Genomic DNA, 8,708 nt, shown 5'->3' on the forward strand with positions numbered 1-8,708 from the left:
CAGACAACCCTCGCTGCTAGCCACGCCTCCTTCCGGCTGCAGCGGACGTTGTCTACGCGGATCGCTGCCCCGGCAATACAGCAGGAAGCACCGGTAAGTGTGTGTGTGTGGGGGGGTGTTAAATGGGGTGGGGGGGGAGACAGGAGGATCCAGGTCCCCTGCAGCGGTGCGGGGGATCTGGATCTTAGTCTCATAATCAGACCTCTATTTGAGGTCTGATTAGAAGATGACCCCGATTAGAAGACGAGGGGTATTTTTCAGAAAAAAACCTCGTCTTATAATCGAGCAAATACGGTATGTATGTGAGCATGAATGTGTATCATGGACTGTTTTATGGACGTTTACAGAAGGACTATTGCGCTAGACCCTCTTACTGGTCTGGATCACATGATAATAAAGCCGCTGGGGTTGGGAACCTTTTTTATCCTTTTAAATTCTATTATTCAATTGCGGGAGAGCAATTTTAATTGATGTTGTTCTTTAAAGGTTTTAATATCAGTCTTATGTATGTATATGCTTCACCAGTTAGAAATGAAAGAATAGAAATTTTAGAGCCTATCTCCTTCTTTGCCACAGGTTCTTCCCCCCTACTAGTTGGAGGAGATTTTAATTGTATATTACCGGGCAAAAAAAGAAGTGGAGGGGATGAGAACCAGAAGGTAGGTAGAACTTCCCGCCAGCTTTAAAATTGTATTATTGATTTTAAATTAAAAGATGTGAGGAGCCATTAAACGCCCCCTGACCCTGGATATACATGGTCTAACGGCCAGGTCAGCTCTCGCATGGATTTTATGTTGTCCTCTTCTAGTTTTTATCTCCAGGACATGTTTTTAGAAGATAATGGGTTTCCAGATCATAAAAACTAGCTTTTTAACTCCTAATAAATCTAAAAATAGGAATGGTCTGTGGAAACTTAATTTATTGTTACCAGAGGACGACCAAATCAGGAATGGTTTTAAGGTCTCATATGGGCGATGGCGGCACCAGAAAGACCCAAGTCAGAATTTTTTGGACTGGTGGGAAACCATCAAGTCCAAGATTAAGAATTTTTTTTGTTGTTCATGATGGCAAGGGGAAGTAAAACGAGAGCAAACAAGATTTTTTTTTTAACCCCTTAATGACAACGCCCGGACATGTACGGCCGCAAAATGCATTGTTTTCAATGGGTTTAGGGACGGCCCATTGTCCTTAAGGGGTTAAAGAAGGAGATTAAAAAGGTTTTAGATTTAAAAGGTAAACAAATTGTTTTTAATGCCCGGGTAAAGCACTTGGAGGAAGGGGAGAAGTGCGCTCGCTTCTTTTTTAAACAAATATCTCAAAAGAGACCTAATTTTAGAAATGGAGGGCCAGTCTTCCTTTACGGGCAATTTAAAAGTTTCACAAGAGTTTTACCAAAACCTTTTTAATGAGAAAGTTATAGATCGTTCCTTTTTAAAAGATACTCTGGGGGCCATAACTAATGTTTTAGGATCTGATGATCAAGTGGGTTTAAACAGAAAAATCTCGTTAACTGAATTGCATAATGCATGTGACGGGATGCCCTGTACCCCGACTGGGTTGCTTCCTCCTGCCAGGACACCAACAATTAACCCCTTCAGCGCCAGGCAGATCCAGCATTGTAGAGAGACGCCTCTAATAAGGACAATAAAGTGTCATAGCAGCCCACCCCAAGAATCAGACATCACTTATGCTGAGGTGAAAACAGGACTCAGTACAAGGGGCAATTTACATACAATAGACAATCCAAACCACACACAGTTCCCCATCAGGCCCTCCTTTGCACACAGCTCAGTATTTGCACTCAGCCCACCTCAGCCCAGTAGCGGGTCGCTATTATAGTCTGTGGGAGGGATGGGAAACACAGTCGGCTCCTGCAAGTCCAGACCCGATGGAGAATAACACCACACATAAAACTCCCTCCCTCCACAGTCTTTAGAGTTTCTGGTACTTGGGGAAACGTGGCACTCTGTACCAGGGGGCAGAAGTAGTCCTTATGGACCCCCTGTACCCAACTCCCCAAAAACAGAAGACCTTCCAAGGCCAGGGCTCATAGTCTGTAGGAAGGAGGCTCCCTCATGGCACGGAGGCTTGCGTGACAATGCAATTAAAAGCTTCTCTGCTGGTAAGTCCCCAGGAGCAGATGGAATCCCTATAGAATTTTATACATGTTTTTGGGAACAAAAGCTGTCATAGATGAGGTAATTCACCCAGATCAGATCTGCGGTATCCAAGGACGTGCTGTCTGGGAACACCTCAATGTAATGCGTATCCCATGAATATCTCTTTATGGTTTTAAAGAAAATGGCATTCCCAGATGAATTTATTCAGCGTATTAATGTTTTATATAAGTTGCCTTTTAGCGTAATTTCAATCAATGGCTTTTTAACTCAGAAAGTTTCTCTTAAATCTGGGGTGAAGCAGGGATGTCCGCTTTCACCCCTTTTTGTCTGTGCCATTGAACCCCTTTTAGCCCCTCTGTGAAAGGGTAAGTTTATCCGGGGCGTCCCCATACCACTGGGGGGGTCAGGGGTACAGGCGAACAATCCATCCACAGGTACTCACCTCCCCCCTCGTCCAAACAAAAATGACAGCTTCCGCTGTCCCACAACCAATGCTAACCACCAGCCGTCCATAATCTCGGTGGGCACGTCCAATAAAACACCAGAGGTCAGGGGAGGATTGAGCCCGACTCGCCTTCCTTCACACCAGCATCCAAACTCCATCACTTACCAAAACCAGACTGGCAAGGACACACAAACCGCCAGCTGTGACAAAAGAAAAGAAGGTCAGTACATAACATTAGGGAGGGTGGGAAGCAGGTAAGTGTGTTAGCCGTCTCTGGAAAAGTGACAGTGACCAGGGTCACCCAGAGGGCACCCTTTATCCCCTAGGGTCTCCCGCCCCCACATTTACATACCCCAAAAACACCCATATCAAAAGCATGCACTCACCCACACACACATACATGATGGCTGTCCATTTAGCTACGCTGATTCCCAGGGGCCTTGTGCCTCTGGTTTTAAGCTGAATCTTACCAAATGTGACTGTTTTAGTGTTGGTGATTGGAATGGCAGTCAGACACCTGCCCCCCAGACCCAGGGTGACCGTATTAGAATTCTGGGACTGGTTTTTGATTACGCAAATAATGGCGAGAGATCATGGGATATTGCTTTAGAAAAATTAAAACGGAAAAATTAAACAATTAAAAGTGGTGTGTCTCTCTTCCTCCATGCTGTGTGCAGACTGATCCAGCAGCACAGGAAGTGGATGTTGTGTCACTTCCTGCACGCTGGATCAGTCAGACACAGTGTGCAGGGAGAGAGTGAGAAATCATCCAATGGAATTATCTGTACACCCCCACCTAGGAGCAGACAATTGGAGTAAATGGTCACTAGCGTGGTAGGCCTGGCTGCAACCCCTGTGACCACGATTGTTACGCCCATGCAAGATGTGGAACGAGATGCAAGCGGCAATATTGTATGTTGTGTATGCTTGTTCGCAGTGCACTCTGAACCTTGCCAGCAAACTGAACCTTGCCAGCACCTATCCATTCCAATGACATGTTAATATGCCATCCAGGTTAAAATGAAAGAGCTGAATGGCTTTCGGCAGGGACACTGGGTGGCATACCTACCAACAGTCCCGAATTTCCTGGGACTGTCCCAGCATAAAAATACTGCCTCGGTGGCAACCCTGTCCATCACTTCTGCTTGGAGACCGGTGGTGTACAAGGCCATGTGGACTTTCTGTTTAAGTGCACTTGGATAACAAACCATGCATACCATATGACCAAAAGTATGTGGGCATCGCACCTAAATGAGCTTTTTAGATATCCGATTACAAAACCATGGGTATGAACCCTTTGTGGTCCAATACATTTTCACTAAGTGCGCCAAACAGGTCCAATTAAATTTTCGGGAAAAAAAACATACTTTTAATTTTTATACAAAAAATATATTTCCTTATGACTACAAAGCAATTAATAAATACTTATCTCTCTGTACTAATACTATGGCGAATTCGTCCTTATAATAGCGACATCTAGTGGTCACCAGGAAATCCAACATTGAACCACAAGCTGTAAAATATTTTTTTCTTTAATATCGACACCTGGTACTCAACTAGTAAATCCGACATTGGACCATAAGTGGTAAAATATTTTGTTGGATATATTCCTGCATAGGACCGGAAAGGGTTAATATGGAGTTGTCCCCCTCTTTGCAGCTGTAACAAGCTTGACTCTTCTGGGAAGGCTTTCCACAAGATTTTAGTGGGAATACTGGCCGATTCAGCCAAAAGAGCATTTAGGAGGCCAGACACTGATGTTGGATGAGAAGGCCTGGCTTGCAATCCAATTCATCCCAAAGGTGTTCATTCGTTAAGGGTTCTCTGCGGTCCGTCAAGTTCTTTCACACCAGACTCATCCAACCGTGTCTTTATTGGCCCTGCTTTATGCACAGGAGCGCAGTCATGCTGGAATACAAGAGGCCCTTCCCCAAACCATCTCAATACCACATCTGTATCTATTACATCACATTCGGTAAAATGTGGCCATAGTGTCCAGGATTAGTTAGATCCACTGTACCGCAGGATTTAATGTGATCTTCCTGTATGTGGGTCTTATAAGCACTTTAATGTATTAGTTTAAAAAAAAAACGGTAAATAGAATTCTTCAGTTTACAGATGTATGATATTCTTTTGGGCTCAGCCACTTTATTTATCATTGTTCTATTGTATTCTATTTTAGGTGTATTGAAGGTGAAGCGTGGTTTGTAGGAATTCCTGACACTTATCTCTATTTTTTATGTGAACATGCTGTACGTACACAATATAGAGAATTGTAACAAGAAGAACATTGCGTAACTGATTGTTGCACAAACGAGACTTATTCACAGTGTAAACCAGATGTCTTAAATGAGATGGAGGGAGGAACTGGCAAATCTACATTGTGATTCTTAAGAAAACACGCAATCCTTGCTTACATAAAAACAAAATTTGCACAATCATTTCCTTAACCCCTTAATGACAAAGCCCGTACATGTACGGGCTCAAAATGCATGGTTTTCAATGGGTTTAGGGACCGCCCATTGTCCTTAAGGGGTTAAACGTTCAGGAGAAGTCCACCACCACCTTTAGTTCACGTCTTCTGCACGTTCTATCCATTCTGTTCACTGTTCCGCATATCTCTGACAGTAAGGATCCAAATGTGTCTATAGCGAGCAGTCGGATAGGCACTGTTAAGCTAGGGTCCAAGAGCACCTTTTGGGCACCTGTACAGTCGAGACCAGCCGAACGGTAAGTAGAGTAGACAAAACGCCGGATCAGACCTTCTTGCTGGAGAGGGTTTGGCCCATGACAAGGTGGCACCTTTTGTTAGTCTCAAGAAACCTGAGAATTACACACGGGTCACGAGAAAAGAAAACATCTGGCGCAAGAAGATCCTACTTATCTGAAATTACAATGGAAAAGCTGTATTCATCACTTCAACATGACAAAGTCAACATTAGACTAAGGAGGTGCTACTTATAAAGTACAATCTATATACTGACCTCAATCAAGGCATCCACGTATGTGTGATGTCTTAATTGAGGTCTGCGCACATGAAGAAAGCGTTACCCTACTCACAAAACAAGCTGGATTTGTCCCTTTTGGTAGCAGTTTCTAAACTGTGACATTGTTTGGGTAAGTTGGCACTCATCATTAGCTGTTGGTGTTAATGTATGCACCGTCAAAAACCCAGAGGTTAAAGTCTCTATATGTCTATAGGAAGACGTTCTGTTTCATGATCTTGATGGGGAAAAGGTAGCTGCTTGGTGCCTGAGGATCTGAGCAGAACCCCTACTGGTCCCTGGTGGAACCAACTCAACCAACCCTGTGTTTTTGGGCACTGAGAAGGAGACCTGTGACACGCTCCCCAACACCATGGACAGTGGCGTATTTACCTGTGGCACTGCCTTAGGCCTAACCAAGGACAATGCCACCTGTCACTCTTCCCACATACACACCGCTGTCCGTTCTACTGTGTGTTGAGATATGACATCATATCCCAGTATGTCAATTTTAAAGGAAGCTCAGTGTGGAAGTAAACTATGGAGGACTGTGCCGACTTGGCATAGCCAACCATAGGGTTAAGTTTGGTGGGGAGATTAGTGATCCCACATTTTACAACTCTCTACACAAAATAATTCAATTTCATAAACGTGATTAAAAATCATCCGTTTCCAGCTACAATAGTCATTTACAACATTAACCCCGTCTGCCCTGGATTTCAGATTCATTTCATGTTATTTTAATCAGAGCCGTAGCTAGCTCCTTTTGCGCCTGAGGCAAGAATGGAAAATTGTGCTATTTTATTTTTACAGAGGTTGTTTTATTTATGCTGCCCTTACACACACTGCCTTTACACACACCTGTCCACAAACACACATATACACATACACTGCCCTTACACACGACTGCCCTTATTATTATTATTATTATTATTATTGTTTTATATATCAAATTACACACACACACCTGAGCATTAATACGCATATACACATACACTGCCCTCATGCTCCCCTGCCTTTACACACACATATACACACACCAGCTTACAAACACACACATATACACAGCCCTTACACCCCTTTCTCCCCATCTCTTACTTTTCAAATCTTCCATCATCTTCAGTCATCTTCCATCATCCATCATCTTCTATCTTCCATCCTGTGGTGGGAGCGTGAGGTCTGTCACTCCAGGCCTTTGCTTTAGTGCTCCCTCATCACTTTGCGGCGCCTATTGATGCAGAGGGCCAGGATGACATCATATCCCGGCACTCTGCATAATTTGCCGGCGCGTAGTGATTAGGGAGAACGGAAGCCGAGGTCTGAATTGACAGACCTTGCGCTTCCTAATGTTGGGCCGTTTAGAGGGATTGTGATCTCCCCAACCAGCCCTGCTCATCGGACACCTCCTCCCCAGAGCAGCGCCTGGGTGTGCACTGCACACGGGGGCGCCTGATGAGGAGGGCTGGTTGGGGAGAGCACAATCGTTCAGCTGCCTTGGCAGTCCCCTGAAGACCTGCCCTGGGGAGGTGGCCTTTCCACTCGCCCCCTCCCCTATAGAATCGCTACTGTTTTTTAGGGGCTTCATGTTGAATCTGCCAGCAATGTGATTCACCAAGGGGGCCATGTTGAGCTGGTTAGGGAGATCCGTGATCTCTCCAACCAGTCCGGGAAGCTGCAGCTGCTGCTCGGGCGGCTGTGCGCCCCCTCACAGCCGTACCTGAGGCGAGTGCCTCTCTCGCCTCACCCTCCCTACGGCCCTGATTTTAATGGACAAAATTGGCTTTTCTTTCAAAAACTAATTTCTAATTTCTTTCTCTTGGTCTCGTCTTAGATTCAGGAGCCATAGGCCTATTCCATGCATGTGTAAATTGCCTCACCGTATTAGCCTCTTCCACTTCTGATGGGTGGCTGTTCCATTTATCTACCTCCCTCTCTGTAAAGGAAAACTTCTTTCCATTCTACGTACGCCTCTGATGCTCAAGTTTTAGATTACGGCCTCTTTTTCTAACATTTTGCCTCTTTAGAAATAAACGTCCCTCCTGTACTTTAAATTTCTTTTAAGTAATTAAATGCTTCTATCACATCTCTCTTCTAAGCCGTACATATTGAGATTCCTTAGTCTTTCCTGATTTTTATCCTGCAAACAATTAACCGTTTTTAGTGGCCTTCCCCAAAACCCTCTTCAGAATGTATGCATTCTTCTGGAGATGGGGGTCCCCAGAACTGTCCCCAATAGTTAAGGTGAGGTCTGACCAGAGATCTGTTAAGTAGCAGAACCACCTCTCTTAATGCCTCTAGCCATACAACCCAGCACCCTGCTTGCTTTTTCCGAATGCATTATTGCATTGCCTGCTCGTTTTTATGTCCTGAGGCATAATTACTTCCATGTCCCTCTCTTCGGTTGTCACTTACGGGGGGACGTTTAAACTTAAGCACAAGCTGTAAGTAGTTTTAACCAATGAATGCTAAACCGTGGCACAACGGCTTCCCTTTAAATCCGTATTCTAAATAGAACCAATGAGTCAGAGCATACCTAGTGGACACTATTAATAATACACCCATGTAGTAAGAAGAGTGCTAGCCCTCAAGTCTAGACAAGACATGTACAAAATAATAATAGTGATAATACCGTATTTGCTCGATTATAAGAAGACCCCCCAAAATTTTAATATTAATTTAGGAAAAAGCTTGAATATAAGACGACCCTATAGGAAAAAAGTTTTATTAGTAAATATTAATTTACATGTAAACATTTTGATCATATTGAATAAAAACGGTTTTATGTTTTTATTTCCTTTTATTTGCATTTTTTGTTTTTATTTCCCTTTATTGCCACTCTGCCCCCCCCAGTTATGCCTTATACCCTCTATATGCCACTCTGCCCCGTACATCTGCCTTTTCCCCTTATATGCCACTCTGCCTCCCCGATATTCCCTTTAACCCCCTATATGCCAGTGTGCCTCCCTGATATTCCTTTTAACCCCCTATATGCCACTCTGCCGCCCTGATATTCCTTTTAACCCATTATATGCCACTGTGCCTGTCTGATATTCATTTTAACCCCCTAAATGGCACTCTGCCTCTCTGATATTCATTTTAACCCCCTAAATGGCACTCTGCCTCCCTGATATTCTTTTTAACCACCTATATGCCACTCTG

This window comes from Spea bombifrons, chromosome 4 (genome assembly GCF_027358695.1).
Source record: "Spea bombifrons isolate aSpeBom1 chromosome 4, aSpeBom1.2.pri, whole genome shotgun sequence".
Classification (NCBI taxonomy): domain Eukaryota; kingdom Metazoa; phylum Chordata; class Amphibia; order Anura; family Pelobatidae; genus Spea; species Spea bombifrons.